This window comes from Cryptomeria japonica, chromosome 2 (assembly GCF_030272615.1).
Source record: "Cryptomeria japonica chromosome 2, Sugi_1.0, whole genome shotgun sequence".
NCBI classification, from domain to species: domain Eukaryota; kingdom Viridiplantae; phylum Streptophyta; class Pinopsida; order Cupressales; family Cupressaceae; genus Cryptomeria; species Cryptomeria japonica.
Genome location: NC_081406.1, coordinates 422,565,950 through 422,583,614, shown reverse-complemented (window position 1 = coordinate 422,583,614; position 17,665 = coordinate 422,565,950).

The following is a 17,665-nucleotide window of genomic DNA, read 5'->3' as shown; positions in this document are numbered from 1 at the left end:
CTCTCTCTCTCTCTCTCTCTCTCTCTCTCTCTTGTTAAGTCTATTATATATTTAAAATATTGTTACATTAAAATTAATCTAGTTTTAATTTAACTTATTTTTAGGACCCCTCTCTCACCCCTTAAGTCTTCTTAGGAATCTCTCTCTTTCTCCCCCTCTCCCCCCTTAAAATTCTTGGAGACCCGCCCTCCCTCTCTCCCTCTCTCTAGATCCTTAAGTCTTTCTTTTATCTCTCTTTTTTAATTGGTGTACTAAGAATATTAGCAAATTATACTTTGAATTGGTGTATTAAGAATATTTTGTTTTAAACTTCTCTTTCACTCTCTCTCCCTCCCCTTAAGTCTTTTTAGAACCTCTCTAGATCTTTCTCTTATTTCTTTTTAGTGCCCCTCTCTCTCTCTCTCTCCTTAAGTTCATTTAGGACCTCTCTAGTTTATGATGAATGCTAAGAGGGGGGGGGGGGGGAATTAGTATGCCAAAAATCACTGCACTAAAACACTTACACAGTCTAAAGATAAACCAGTAAAGCAGTCTAACAGTCAAACCAGTTACCACACATGCAAACCAAAAAGCGAATAAAGCATTCACCCACAAAAGCAATACAACCATAACACAAGATATTTGACGTGGAAACCCAACTGGTAAAAACCACGGTGAGATGGAACTCACAAGTCACTATCTGCATAATAGAAACCAGACCGGTTAAGGTCTTACAATGTTCTTCACCATAACAGATCTTGTTAGGAATCTCAATCTCTGTTAGAAGATAAGTCCGATTAAAGACTACCTTGTTAGAGGATTTTAGATTCACATGCGTGAACCACCTTGTTAGAGGATTTTACAAAGGCTTTGAGGCCTACCCGGTTAAGGACTACATACTTGTCAAAGATGTGAGTAATCAACAAGTGTTTGATCTATCTAATAGCATAAACTGCTTGGTTAGATCCACTATTGCTCACAGCTAATGCATTCCAGCATTACTTCAGTCTTCTCTCTCTCTCTCTCTCTCAGTTACAACTTGATCTTCTCAGATAAGATCGTTCTCAACTTCCACCTTAAACCCCAGCTCGACATTAACCCTTTCAGCAACAACTTAAAACCCTAGACATGATGTCCTTTTAAAGGAATTTGATTTCATGTCGGTCCAATAGGATTACATTACAATTTCCTAGGTTCAATGAATCTAGACATACTCAGTAACACGACACAAGAAGCACCGTCAATGTGTCGACAAAGTCAAACAATCGGTGGATTGGTAACTCATCACAAAATGCCGGTTGGTAACTCATCACAGAGTGTTACCGGTTCATACAAAATACAGGTTGCCAGTTTGACAAAAATGAAGACTGGTAAGAATGTGTTGTGCCGCTTTGCTCCCTCATACCGCTTGGAATCTACAAACCGCTTGGGGTCGACATGTCGCTTCAAACTGGGAAACACATTCTGCAAAATCACCACTAGTCTAAAGACTAGTATACAACATACCGGTTGGAACAAATACCGGTAGAGCACAAGCTCATACATATAAAGGGGATCTCAATACAAGTGTGTGTCCATCAATGACAATCACAACATAAACAACATAAATGCCAATAATCTCACCCTTTGGCATTGATGGCAACACTTAGGAAAATAAAATTTTGACATCTAAGTGTTTTACAACAAAAACTCGCCATTAACAAAATTACTCCCCCTAAGCATATACACTATCCCTTAAACAACACAGTGTATAGCAATTTTGCATATAGAGCATAATCATCAGAGCATATAGCATATATCACAGCATATATCAAAAATTTCAAAACTAGATACTTCTCCCCTTGTGTCAGAAGATCAAAATTTTAAAACCAAAAACCAGATATACTTCTCCCCCTTTGCCAACAATGACAAAGTACCACTTGAAAACCCTGTTTTCATATATATATATATAAAATTTTATGACAATAATGAATAATACTTGTCAAAAACTGATTTATAGTCCTGCAAAAATTGTTTCATGGATAGGGACCAGGACTCAAGTAGGGAGGTTGCCACTTCCTTCTCTTTCTGCATCTGGGATACCTATTCCTCCATGGCATCTACTGTGCTTAGTTCCTATGTGACTGTCAGGGCATCCAGGTTCAGATAACACTTCTGAAGAATTTGCAGTCATGGAAGTAATACCAGTTGAAGCTCCTACAAATCCCTAGACCGTGTGTTGATCTCTTGCTCCATCTTGGCTGACTGGATCTGGAACTGGTGAACGGTTTGCCCATATGCTGCAAAGGAATCATAAGGAGTCTTGAATGTGCCTAAGTAGGACTGTAAGTCCGTTTGAAGCTGTTGCTTCTTGGCTAGCACATCATCATAGAACAGATGAGGTTGACAGATTTTGCTGAGTAGCAAGTTCCCCTCATCCAAGGCATTCCTTATGTCCTTTTGATCTTTCAGCAGTTCAGTCCTAAGCTCATTCAACTTCTTCACTAGAGCAACATTAAGAGCCTCTTGGTGCTCTTTCTTTACATTGGCCTCTGTTGCTTCTTCCAGACTCTGCACCTGATCATCCACTACAGTACACAGAAGTTTGAGTTGTGCTAGTGATGATTCAGTGTCAGGAAGATTAGTACCGGGGATTAAACCGATAAGTGTGTCTACAGCCGCCTGAATAATATCTTGTTCCCTTTTTCTGTGAATGCCTTCAAGGCACTCTTGGGCAACCTTGATGCTTTGCATAAGCTCAGACTCACTTGCAGATTGGAGATCAATAGAACTCGAGATAGCAGCCGGTTTGGTTTGGCTCCCAGTTGCCTTAGGAGTCTCCATCTATGTGCTCTTCATTGCTTCAATTGTCTTGTCTACTTCTTCCTTATTTTTCCTCTCCTTCTCTTCTTTCTCTTTCTCTTCTCTCTTTTTCTTCTCTTCCTCTTCCATCTTCTTCTTGTCTTCCTCTTCTTTCTGCTTCTGCCTTCTTCTTTGCTTCCTCTTCCTTCTTCTTTTGTTCTTCCTCTTCCTTCTTCTTCTGTTCTTCCTCTTCCTTCTTCTTCTTCTCTTCCTCTTCCCTCTTTCTCTTTTCTTCCTTATCCTCTTCTTCTTTCTTCTTCCTATCATCTTCTTGCTTCTTCTTTTCTTCATCTTTTTGTTTCTCCTCTTCCTCTTTTCTCTTCTCTTCTTCTTTCTTCTTTTGCTCATCTTCATCCCTCTTCTTTTTCTCTTCCTGTTCCTTTGCCACTTGTTGTGTGTCCTCAGCCTGTTCACCACCCTGATCTGCTTGTTGCCCCTATTCAGCTCCCTCAGAAGGTATGGCCTGAGTGACATCTTCTACATCCAGGGCATCAACATCGATGGTGTCGATTGGTTCTTCCACCAAGTTTCCTTCCTCATCAAAGACCTCATCCAGTTTGGAAATAACCGGTTCCTTTTCCGCTGGGAGGTTGGCCATTCGTGCTTTGTGAGAGCTGACAGCATGAGCCATATGCTGATGAGTATCTTTTTCAACATCATCAACTCTCCCCTCCAACAACCAGAGTCTTCTTCTCCTTGTGAAGAAGAGACCTTTATTTTGATCCAAGGCATCAAATAATTTTGAATTTGAGAGTTCGGGGAAGTACTGTGCAAAGAATTTCTCCCTAATCTCCTGTTCCTTTTCAATGGCAATGCGCCATTTATTATCTAATGCTTTAAATAATGAATCCGGTGTCTGAGATTTAATCTCTAATGGTGACCGATCATTTTTACATAAATAAAGAATGATTTCCTGTAGTACTTCATCTTTTTCCTCACCATTAAATTCGTCACAATAGTCTACTAAATCATGAAGTAACTTTCTCCTAATATTTTTTACTGTTCTTTGACAATGTGTCAAAGGTTTGTATGAGGAGATGTCTATATTTATCGGTGCAGATGCTGTCGGTTCATTCTTCTTCATCTTCTTTGTTTGTCTTGCCTTCTTTGGCTGTTCATCAGACTCGATTTCTTCAGAGTCTAGTTCATTTGCCTTAGTCTTCCTCTTTCTTTCAAAGACTTTTGCCGGTTTTACCTCCAATTTCTTCTTTGCCGGTGACCGCTTGGTCACTCTTGGAGTTGCATTGGTAGCCGGTGCCGATGCTGCAGGCACTGCCTTAGCTTTCTTAGTTGCCGGTTCTTTTCCCTTCTTCACCGATGGTTCTTCAACCGGTGCAATCCTCTCCAAGTAGGTTCTGGTCCTCTTAGCCTTTGGATCAAGAGGCGAGGCAATAAGGGTTGAGGCATACCCTTCCAGCATGTCAAACATAACTTCATAGCCCATTGGCTCTACCTCCTCCATTCTAGGCTCAATAGCCTCCATTAAACATTTGTCCACCTGAATAGTGAAACAGATGTCATCTTCGTATTTCTTCACTATGTCACCTGAGATTCTTAGCCTCTGACTCATCTTTCTTCTGAACTCATCAAAATATTTGTTCAGTACCTCAGGATAGCCGGTTCCAATGGCCTGTACACTTTCCTTTATCTGCTTGGTTGCCAGTTGGTCAGGGGACCACTGGACATCTCCTACACCTAGAAAGTAGCCTTGGAAATAAAAGAACAACCCTACCAGTAGTTGTCCAAACTTAAACCTCAGTGAATTGTCCTGTTTGATTGCCTTAAGATTTAACAGGAGTTGCCTTTGCATACTGGTGCATAGGTCAAATGATTTATCCTCTTTAATCATCCGGTAAGCGACATTTACCGCTACAGCAGATACATAATTAATCCTGCTGGCTGAGAATGTTCTGTAGCCTATCACCATGCAGGCATATTTCACCAGATCATCCTTGATATGATTAATTGTCATACCTCGTGAATCACTAGTTGAACCGGTGAGCTTGGTCATTTCCGTTTTGCTTACCATTCTTAGGGCTGGCACTTCCCCTGTGTTGTAGAAACTGGTGACTGCATGAATTGCCTGAGGCGTGATATCATGCGTGCTCTCCAGGTACATCTTGTCACCATGGACTCTGCTCAAGATGATCCCGATATGATCCTCTTCCAGAAAATATACTGCATTATGGAGTTTCTTCTTCTCTAAGATACTGAACTCCGGTTTGATCTTTTTGTCCTTGCCACAAAATAGACCTAACTGAGTATGAATAGCTAAAGATCCTAGGTCTTCTATTTTGCAATCAATATAATCAGAAATTCCTTCTTCGACTATGACTCCAGCCGGAGCTTGTGACAAAGCATTATATTTAGACTTCCTCTGAATAAAACTTTCTGACTCAATTGATGTACTCGAACTGGTATGAGATGCACAAGCCATTGAAGAGTATTTCAAGAACACGAAAAATACCTTTCAAACGCGAATTTAGGGCTTCCTGATTCTGCTTCACTTCACTCTCCATCGGATGCCAAATCACCGCTTTGTGTTCTCTACTACCGCTTGCAAACTGGATTTGAATCTCTTTCAAGGTTATTCAATTTCTTGAAATCTAAGCTCAAATCGCCTTTTCTTTGCTCTGCACTTGAAAACTTTTCTTCGCTCGAAAACAAATAGTGAGAAATGATTTGAAAAATGCATTTATACATGTCTCTCACCTACCGTCATTAATGCTCCTCTATTAGGGTGTAAACCCTAATTTGCCTTTTTACCGTTTCTGGTCTTCTGCCAAGTGACAAGTATCACATACCGGTTAAGGTCTTTTACCAGTGTCAATCGGGGGTTCGAAAGCATTTTGCCGTTTTCTCCCCCTAAGCCTTTAAGGCTTAGTTTGTCGGTTCTGATATTTCCACACTAGGTGCAGAAACTGGTTCCTCTTCCGACATTATTGGTTTCTTCCTCCATGTTTTCTTCATGTCCCCTTGAACTTTTTCAACATCAATTTATCCTTCTTGAGTGACCGGTATATCATCAGATATACTTTTTCTGCTTCTGCAGAATCTTGCAATGTGACTTTGTTTGTTGCAGTGATAGCAAACAAGCCCAGGTGCTCTCCAAGGTCCATTGTACATGTTTCCATTCTTCCTTCTGCATGTTGCAGTAGTGTGACCATGACCATGACAGATCATACAACTTTCTCTCCATCTGGTTGCCTCTTGATGGCCACCACTTTTTGACTGATGATTGAAGACATTAAACCGGTTGTGGTTCCGGTTCATAAAAGATTTAGGACCAATTCCTTGGGTCCTCTGAGGATATCTTCCAGTGTTATCCATTACAGATCTGCATTCAAATGCTCTATGCCCAAACTTGTTGCATGCATAACAATGACCATTGAACTTATTAGATCTAGGTACATTATTGATAAAATAAGGAAAATTATTATAGGCTTTGCTCCTACATACATTGGAAGTGTGTCCTTCTTTAAGACAGTTAAAGCAAACAGGTTTGAATTTTTGCTTACCTTTTCCTTTGAGTGTCGGTTGCTTCTTTGATGCTTCAACATTTGTTCCCGAGGATTCTCCTTCCTCATGTCCAGAAAAACCAAGACCATTGGTATTCTTTGCCAATCTAGATGACTCAAGTTTTTGCTCTAGCTTGATAGTACTTTTGCCAAACTTAGCAAGTATTTCCTTTGACTCAAAGAGTTCTTTGGAAATAGCAGTGTTTGTCTCCATTAGACTTGCATTTTCTGAGATGGCTATGTTCAGTTCTCCTTGCATGTCTTCTTTTTCCTTTCTGCTCTCATGAAGGCGAGCAGTTAGTGCACTAATCTCTTGTTTCAACTTGGAGATCTCATGATCTCTATCCTTTATCCGATCTTCAGCTTTTCTCTGGTTCTCAAGCTCTTGACTAAACCTAATAGTCAGTCCTTCCAACTCCTTTCTCAGATTGGAGCTTGAATCATTTAGTTTATTTACTTCAGCAATCATGGCTTCCATGTTAGCTTCATCTTCAAAACTACTTTCAGATAGTTCCATCAGCTTTTCTACATGTTCTCTCCTTTTTGCTTGAGATGCCTTGTATTTGACCATAAGATCATCATAGGCTTGCTCAGACTTAGTGAGCCATTGAGTAAGTTCCCTCATGGTGTATTCCCCCATATCTCTTTCCAAGTAGTTAAACTTATAGAAAGGTAGGCTCTGATACCAATTGATGAATACTAAGAGGGGGGGGGTGAATTAGTATGCCAAAAATCATTGCACTAAAACACTTACACAGTCTAAAGATAAACCGGTAAAGCAGTCTAACAGTCAAACCGGTTACCACACATGCAAACCAAAAAGCGAATAAAGCATTCACCCACAAAAGCAATACAACCATAACACAAGATATTTGACATGGAAACCCAACTAGGAAAAACCACGGTGAGATGGAACTCACAAGTCACTATCTGCAAAATAGAAACGAGACCGGTTAAGGTCTTACAATGTTCTTCACCAGAACAGATCCTATTAGGAATCTCAATCTCTGTTAGAAGATAAGTCCGATTAAAGACTACCTTGTTAGAGGATTTTAGATTCACATGTGTGAACCACCTTGTTAGAGGATTTTACAAAGGCTTTGAGGCCTACCTGGTTAAGGGCTACAGACTTGTCAAAGATGTGAGTAATCAACAAGTGTTTGATCTATCTAATAGGATAAACTACTTGGTTAGATCTAGTATTGCTCACAGCTAATGCATTCTAGCATTACTTCAGTCTTCTCTCTCTCTCTCTCTCTCAGTTACAACTTGATCTTCTCAGATAAGATCATTCTCAACTTCCACCTTAAACCCCAGCTCGACATTAACCCTTTCAGCAACAACTTAAAATCCTAGACATGATGTCCTTTTAAAGGAATCTGATTTCATGTCGGTCCAATAGGATTACATTACAATTTCCTAGGTTCAATGAATCTAGACATACTCAGTAACACGACACAAGAAGCACCGTCAATGTGTCGACACCGTCAAACAATCGGTGGATTGGTAACTCATCAGAAAATGTCGGTTGGTAACTCATCACAGAGTGTTACCGGTTCATACAAAATACCGGTTGTTGGTTTGACAAAAATGAAGACTGGTAAGAATGTGTTGTGCCGCTTTTCTCCCTCATACCGCTTGGAATCTACGAACCACTTGGGGTCGACATGCCACTTCAGACCGGGAAACACATTCTGCAAAATCACCACTAGTCTAAAGACTAGTATACAACATATTCGTTGGAACAAATACCGGTAGAGCACAAGCTCATACATATAAAGGGGATCTCAATACAAGTGTGTGTCCATCAATGACAATCACAACATAAACAATAGAAATGCCAACAATTTAAATTATTTAACTTATCTTTAGGATCCCTCTCTCCCCTTAAGTGTTAAAATTATTATTATTTTAATTTAACTTCTCTTTCACTCTCTCTCTTTCTCCCTCCCCTTAAGTCTTTTTAGAACCTCTCTAGCTCTCTCTCTTATTTGTTTTTAGTGCCCCTCTCTCTCCCCTTAAGTCCATTTAGTACCTCTCTAGCTTAAATTATTTAACTTATCTTTAGGATAACTCTCTCTCCCCTTAAGATTTCTTATTCCACTCTCTCTCTCTTTCTCCCTCTGATGCTGAGAGTCTTGGAGCTAATCCTATTCACCTTCTTCGTTTCTTGTCTTACTCAACCCTCTAACTCCTCAAGCCCATCCAATGGTACTTGCTTGGGGTTTTTCTATCTAGACCTCCAAGGTCTGATCCACTTTGGCTTTCCTCCAAGGTATGGCCACTGATCTCTTTCAATCAACTCTTCCTATTGAGGTTGCCACCTCAATCTCTTCACACCACTCCTAAGGCTCCAACAACTTCTGCAATGATCACAAAACACCAACTCATTCAATGCATTCAAAATGCATTTAATTAGTATCTTTGAAGTTTTTTATATGTTTGAGAACCTTCACACCCATCTCCAAGATTTCCTAACCTCTCCTTTTCTTCACCGAGCTCAAATAGACCTAATGCAATTATCCCTCCCTTAGCGGTTTTAAGGGCTTAGTTTCCAAACTTCCCAAATAAGGCCACAAATAAATTATATATTTGGATACCCTTTTCATGGTTACAAACAATATTGAAAATTTGCATCTAGGTTCATTGTACACATATGGGAACCAAATCTATCCTAATTTCAAGGGTTTTGGCCTACTCGGGTGACTTAAAAACTTGTTCTTTAAAACCTTCACCAGTCAACACATCTACTCACATAAATAGAGGATTGTTTAAGGGAATTCAAATGGATTTCCAACCATGGTTCCATCTCTCTTCTACCAATCCACATGTGCTCACAAATTGCACATCTTCTGCTGTCCTAACTCACTGACTCCTAGCAGTGAGCCTAGGGTTTCATTGTAGCTCCTCCACAAAGGCTTGCAAAACAACAAAACATACTCTAAACTGATGTACAAACCCTAAAATAGAATTACACTTGATTTCAACAGGTTCCATCAATGGATGATTAGGTTAGAGCCATTTTCCCCTTAAACCCTACTTTGCAAGGGTTTTACACCTAGTCATAGAGAATGGAGCACATCTCCGCAACCAAACACAACCAGACTTCCTAATCTACCTTGTTGGAAATTAGATTCAATAATATTTCATCACCTATAATTAATTTCCTCTGTCAAGGTCGTACTGGGCCGTACAATGCAATAAAAACAAACAAAAACAATCAAAACGGTGTAAACACAAGATTTGCCTTCAACTCCAAAATTTTCTTTTGCATTCCCCAAATCTCCAACCTGTACAATGAAGTTTATTTTGACTTATATGCTCATGATTTAGTTGGTTGAACCAACTTTTCAATGCCAATCATAAAAAATGCAACTTTTGCAAATGTTGCAAAATGTGCAAAATGTTGCTCAACAACTTTTACATCTTTTTGACTCCTTGGTTGCAACTTTGCACTCAAGTGCATTCCAAGGCTCAAAAAGGCCCTCAATGCACTCCAGGAGACTTAAAATAATATATTTCACCCTATTACATCATGACTCTATTCTAGAGTACTACTCCTGTGGTCAACATTAGCATTACAACTTCCTAGGTTGATAGCATCCTGAACACAAATGACACAACCAAAAGCTTGGACAACTCAACCATGGCTCTACTGAGTCCCAAATGGTTGGTCCATTATTACATCATAAGAGACAACACAAAAACATAGAAGAAACCAAAATTGAATGCTTGGAGTGTTAGGTGCCCTGCACCATACTCTCCCGGGACAAAGAACTCAAGTCCCTTGAGTTAAGAGGTATGCAATTTCAACTCCATGCTGAAGGATATGTGATTCTAACATCCACATAGCATCTGAATCAGGTAACCCTTCCCACTTGACAAGATAATTCTTGTAGACTCTTTTCCTTGTCTTTTTTATCGCCTTGGTGTCCAAGATACTTTCCAACTTAACCGGTTGACATGGTGGCAAATCCCTCACCCAATTTTCATTAACCTATGATGAAATGTCCAGTTGGTTTGTGTGTAGGGGGAAAAGCGAGACTAGGACAATGTACCCTAATCCTAACTTTTGGCACACATTGCGGAATACGAAAGAGCCTAGAGATATCGCATGGTTGGCTACTTCTTTTGGTGAAAGAGAGAGCCATGGGATATCTATTAGGATTTCTATTCCCTTGTTGAAATTGTAAAATCAAGTAATGCAAGTTCAAACCCTAATCCCAAAATGCAAGTATGAACTAATAACAAGATTGCAGAATTGAGACTAAACAATGAACAGCTGTAAATGTAAGGATAAAATAAGAATGCAGTTATGTACCTGGAGTCGAAATCAGACTGAAAAGGTTCGGGACGGGGGCGCGGGCGCCACTGTCCTGAAAACTGCACCGGAAACCACTGTTTTGCACCCTGACACACTGTCTGGAAACTGTCGGAGAGCTGTCTGTCCGGAGGACCAGGGCGCCCAGCGCCCCTGTCCTGGTCTTCTGAGCTGCAATTTTACACAGGGTTCTGTCTCAGTCTCCTCTTTCCAGATCTGTGTCCTACGGCGTCGTCTGAATCCCGAAACCTGCAATAATATCTGAAAAGGGGGAAGGGCGGCTATATAGGGTTTTGCCTTAGTCAAACCCCCGCTTTGGTGATTTCCACGTCCACGAATAGCCAAGTTGTTTTGTAAAATGTATTGTGTGTGCAGACCTAGTGTGTGTGCAAGGTCCAAAATGCAAGAAAGCAAACTAGAGCAACCTAGAAAGTAAACCCTAATTGCTTGTAAATGATAATGCAAATGCTCTAAATCAAGATGCAATGTGATCTAAAGCATGAATAAATGATATATCAAAGCTTATGTAAGGACATGAAAACAATATGAAATCATACCCAACCCTCAAGGGAGGAGTACAAGCCAATCTTCAGTCGGTAATCTCCTATTGTTCTTCAATGTCTTCCAAGCCCTAATTGGATGAATTAATGAATTTGATAGATGCTTGATAGAATGATGTTGAGTATTGTTGAAGTCTTCAAAGATCTGCTCTGTCGCTACATATGAAGTTCCTGGAAACAAAAAATCCGATCCCTTCCAATGAGGAAAGAGAGCCTTTATGTATGAAACCCTAGGTCGTAAATTCGTATTTTGGCCGACCTAGAGATTGAATATCCCGCCAATTTCTTGGGGTTAAGCTTTATTTTATGATTGGATCGTGCTCCCAAAATTTCGGGAAAAATGTCCGGGACCATGTTGCATGGGCGCCATGGTCCCGACAACTTTTCACCAAATTTTCAGGGCTGTCGGATATGATGATTTTAGAGAGAATCCCGAAGTTACAGGTGATTTCGAGATGTTTAGACCCCGAAACCAAGCCCCCAAGTTCGAAATAGGACTTAATTAGGGTTTTTGATTGAGTGATGTATTGAAGGAATAAAATGCGAGGGGCGCGCTTTAGTGAAAGGGCCCTACTTTATGATGTAGAGAATGATGAAATAAGACTTTAGACCTAATTAATTTGATTAATTAAGTGCTTAAGGAGAAATGCAATGCAGAATGCAAAATGCGCTAAGGCGGGTGCTAAACTAGGTGTGAAATTGTACCACCCTAGCGAGTGCGTACAATTTACGACGCTACATTTAGCCCTCACTTTAGCGGTCATATGAGTACTACGTGCATATGCAAGCTAAAGTACAGAAAAGTAAACATTATTTGAAAAAAGGATATATCCATAAGTCGTTGGACGAAGCCCCCAGCGATATCTGCAGTACACAGTTAGGAACCGCACCCTACAAAACAAACGTTAGATCACAAAATCACCTAATGCTTACTAGGGAAAGTGATGAAATCTGTGAGTAGCTATATGCCCCCCCCTGTTTCGACTTGCTTATTTAGGGAGGTGAAACAGGGTAGCATGTTTACTTGCGACAAATTGTGTAATAGAGTGTTGATGAGGGGTGTTCACTAAATAGGCTTCATCAGAGCACTTTTTGGAACATCCCGAGAGTAGGAGAAGGAAAATACGATTCCAACGCAACAAACGGCTCGAAAATCGTATCTCCCAAACCCAAGTTATGATAAAATGAATGATAGGGGAAAAATTAGGGTTTCAAGAAGTAAGAATAGACAAATGAGAGTATATACTTCGAAAGTGACACTTGTATTCGTCACTTTGCCGATTTCAGGATACTATTCAGTGCAGCGGAGCCCACCTAGTCATCATGCCTTCACGATGACCGGAGCGTCCCACGAGGATCGAGATCCTGCGCCAGGCCATGATCGACGACGAGCCACTGGACGAGGTGAGTTGACTGAACGTTTGACTTTTGATTTCTCACATGTTTGACTTTTCCGTGATCGAATGCGGACCTTGAATGTCGACCGGGGCCCACCTAGGGCGCCATGGTCCCTAAGGGGCGCCCTGGTCCCCCCAGGGCGCCATGGTCCCTGACAGGGGCGCCATGGTCCCTGACAGGGCGCCATGGTCCCCTCAGGGCGCCATGGTCCCTGACAGGGCGCCATGGTCCCCAATCAGGGCCTGGCGAGGGGTTACAAGGCAAGCATTCAATGTTCAACAGTTTGCATTTGCGATTTCGATGATTGAGTACTGATTTTGGTCATGTTTTCATTTTGCAGGGTCTCCCGTACATGAGAGAGAATACAGCGGGACACATCCTTCGCACTTTGCGAGACCAAATTCCACGGCTGACTCAGTCAGAGAGAGACACCCTATCGATAGTAGGATTGTGGTACATGATTCTTATGCCGGCCATTCGATTTCATCCTGCGATGCTGATGGCACTGATGGAGAGATGGGATCCTGACACCTGTACCTTTCACCTTCTGGTAGGAGAGTTGACGGTCACACTCGAGGATGTGTACTGTATATTGCGTCTTCCTATCAGAGGAGCGACAGTCACATATGCGACTGATCGGGTAGCAGAGGATCATCAGAGGGAGCAGATGTACTGCATAGGGAGAGTCATGCCGAGCGAGACGAGAGGTCGTATCATGGTCAGCTGGCTCTTACATCCTATAGGAGAGATACCACTTCTGAGACGCCTCATGATAGCCATCATAGCACTAGCCGTCTGCCCTAATGGGCGAGGGACACACATGCATGGGGGCCTCACATGGTGTATCAGAGGGATGGAGAGACACAGGAGAGTTTATGCATGGGGTCGGAGTATGCTTGCACATCTCTATCACGACCTTGAGGAGTATGTATTCGGACAGGGTTGTAGTTTGATGACATGCACACTTCTGCAGGTGTGGATCTTAGAGCACTTCACATGCACCAGGCCCGTCGGCTATCCACTGAGTATAGCGAGCGAGCGACCTAGGATGTTCACTTATCCACTGACCAGCGAGTGGAGATTTGGGGATTTGTTGTATTGGAGAGTGACTATTGACAGACTGACATCTGAGGTGATAGTGTGGAGACCTTACCTACTGATGCACAGATGGGATGGTATGGAGAGACAGTTAGCATGTTTACAGAGGAACCGCCTACTGCGAGGACGATATGCACACATCATAGTCCCCTTCTACTTCGACCGAGTACGGAGGCAGTTCGGACTAGAGCAGTGTGTTCCAGCCGATGTGCCCATCTATACTCGACACTCACGGGTCCTTCCCAGACCTAGAGCAGTAGCGAGACCGACAGTGGATGATATCAAGACGACAAACTTGGAGGGATCAGATCAGGATGTAGTCACTGACTATTCTGCAGAGCCTGGAGCACAACGTAGATATGTTTCATGGTTCATGAGATCATATCCAGGTCCTATCTTTCCACCAGATCATCCGACAGGCTATCCAGGCCCATGGAGACATGGAGACCGAGACGAGGACGAGGGATCCAGGTCAGAGGAGTCAGATGAGGGAGAGGGTCATGAGGAGATGGGAGATCCTGATCCACCTACAGGTGATCAGCCCAGTGACGAGGAGGAGGAGGATGCAGATAGAGAGGAGGACGAGGAGGATGCAGGTGATGATGCGGATGAGGATGAGGATGATGAGGAGGACGATGAGGAGGATGATAGAGATGATGAGGAGGAGTCGGATGCAGCTCCCCACCATTCAGGAGATGATACCATAGCTCTGGATCCACCTTTTATTCCCCAACAGGAGGAACAGGAGGCAATACGGAGACCTGTCACCAGTACCGTTCAGCCTACACCCATCGTGGATAGAGTATTCGAGCGAGGGGAGCCTAGCGGTTCCCAGTCATAGATGCTACCATATCATGATCCCTACTGGCGCGAGGGAGATCCAGGTATAGTAGGTTTATATTGATTTGATTAATGCTTCGATGATATAGAATGGTACTAACAAAGATCTATTCTACTGCCACAGCTAATGTGCAGGACTGGCGTTCCTTGATTCAGCAGGCAATGACAGACATCTCCATGATAGCACAGATTCCTAGTTCCTCACAGATTACCTACAGGCCTCAGGGGAACGCGGGTCGGCATGAGGATTTGTTTTTCCCATTCTGATTACAGGTAGATATATGGAGGGAGAGAGAGAGAATCCTATCAGAAGATCTCCGTCAGGCGCGGCAGAGGGAGGGAATCCTATCGGAGGATCTCCATCAGGCGCGACAGAGAGAGAGAGTCCTATCAGAAGATCTCCATCAGGTGGGGCAGAGAGAGAGAGTCCTATCAGAGGACCTCCAGCAGGTGCGGTGAGATCTAGTAGCGGCCAAGACCGAGGCTACCACCTATCGTGCGATCCTCATGGATAGGGATCGTAGGAGTTCCTCTCGGAGTCACTCACGATCTATATCGCGCTATACACCCATGGGTCCACCTCCACGGCCAGATCAGGAGGGAGCATCCAGTCGACACTCTCCAGCCACTAGCCCTAGGGATAGGAGATGATTGTATGATGTAAGAGAGAGATCACATTTTGGATATACAGTGACCTATGTTTGTATACGATCCACACATATATATGTATATATACATGCTTCTCGTTTTGTCTCAAATGTGTTATCTTTAATGCCTAAAACAATGTATATTTTGTTTTGATTAAATCTAATACATTTGGTAAATGTACATGTATGTTCAGAATTTTAATTTCTATGTGATTGATTTCTCAATGCTCCATGATTAAATTGATACATGTGTGACTTAATTAAAATATTTAATCAAGTACGACATTGATGATAAGGAAGAAATATGCATTAAGTCTAAGAATCATATAACTAATGTGATTTAATTGTGAATTTAAACACAACATGATACGATTCTACTTAACACATAAAAACACTGTATAATATGCTAGCTTTATAAAAATGTAAACCTTTTACAATGAATTCAAGACAAACTATAAAGTAAGAAGACATGCTTGTCAGGAACGAAACAATATAGATTAAACATCATAACATTTAATTCTATTTTGCTTTTAATTAAGAAACACTAACATATTATCCAATGTTGAAGAATTGAAAAAGAAGATAGATGAAGAATGAAGAATTAAGCATAATATCTACGCAAGTGCATAGCATTAATAGGTTCTTTAAGAGGCGTACCATCTACATCCGCTATTTTGTAAGCACCTGATCCATAATCCTCAATAACGATATATGGTCCAAGCCAATTAGGACTAAATTTTCCCTTTTCGGCCGGCAAGGCATTCACATTGCGCTGATTCTCTAAAGGACTAAATCACCTACTGAGAAAGAACGTTGAATGACCTTATCATTATAGCTTTGCTGTAGAGTTTTGTGATACGCTTGAATATGCTCAAGAGCGTTTATACGCTGTTCATCAAGCATCTCAAGCTGTTGAAGTCGTTGTTCTCTATAGGAGTCATCATCTACTATACCTTTAAGAGAAACCCTAAGTGATGAAATTTCTAACTCTAAGGGCATAATAGCGTCAGCACCATAAACAAGATTATAAGGAGTAGTTCCCGTAGCAATTCGTACACTCGTTCGGTAGGCCCAAAGAGCGTAGATTAGCTGGTTACTCCAATCCTTACCATGCTTATTTACGGTTTTACGAAGAATTTGCTCAATTATCTTATTGGATGATTCGGCTTGACCATTTGACTGAGGGTAATACGGTGTAGAAAATCGATGTTTGATATGATACTTCTCAAGGAATTTCTTCACGTCCTTGTTCTTAAACGATGTTCCATTATCTGAGATAATAGTGGAAGGTATCCCAAATCGAGAAATAATGTTTTCTAGAAGAAATTGACAAAGCACTTCAGCAGTAGTAGAGCGAAGGGGAATAGCCTCTACCCACTTCGTAAAGTAATCTGTTGCAGTTATAATGAAGGTGTGTCCTTGAGATGAAGGAGGAGAAATTTTTCCAATAAGATCCAAACCCCATGCGGAGAAAGGCCAAGAAGCTACTTGAGAACGAAGTTCTTGGGCAGGAGCATGAATCAGATTATTGTGTTGTTGACATTGGTGACATTTCTTAACAAATGAGAAGGAATCCTTCTGCATAGTTTGCCAATAGTATCCCATACGAAGCAACCTATGAACCAGGGATTTGCCCCCAAAATGCCCCCCACAGGCACCCGAATGTGCCTCTTCAAGAGCAACAGGGATTTCTGACTTGTTAAGACAACGAAGAAGAAGACCATCATAACCCCTTCGATAAAGGACATTAGAAAGGATGATATACCTAGCAGACAGCCTGCGGATTCTAGCCCTAGTGTTCCTATTAGCAGAATCAGGGAAGGTACCATCGGTCAAATATCTTACAATATGCGAGAACCATTCATCTGAGTCTACAAAGTCACAACATGTTACCAAGCTAGAATCATCTTCAATAGCTGGAGAAGTAAGATTGTGAATAACTAAGTTAAGATCGACCATAGGGTCCTCTAAAGATACTAACGAAGCCACACATGCCATCGCATCCGCATGTCGGTTATCTTTTCGAGGGACCGGTTCCATGGTATAAGAATCAAAATTTTGTAATAAAGATATAGCAAGGTCTTTATATTGTGATAATTTGTCTTGTTTTGCTTGATATATTCCTGTTACTTGTCTTATAATTAATTGCGAATCTCCATAGATATGTATGTGTTTTATATTAAGAGCTAGGGCTGCTTTTATTCCTGCTATAAGAGCCTCATACTCAGCAATGTTATTGGTACACAGGAAATTTAGACGATATGATAAGGGAATAGGTTTCTTTGTAGGAGAAACCAAAACAACCCCTGCCCCCGATCCCGTACGACACTTAGAGCCATCAAAATATAACTCCCAAGTTTCATCTTTCTCTATAGAAAGAATGAAATCATCAGGAAAGGACTCAGGGTTAGGGAATGAAAAAGGTGAAGGAGTCTCAACTAAGTGATCAGTCAACACTTGTCC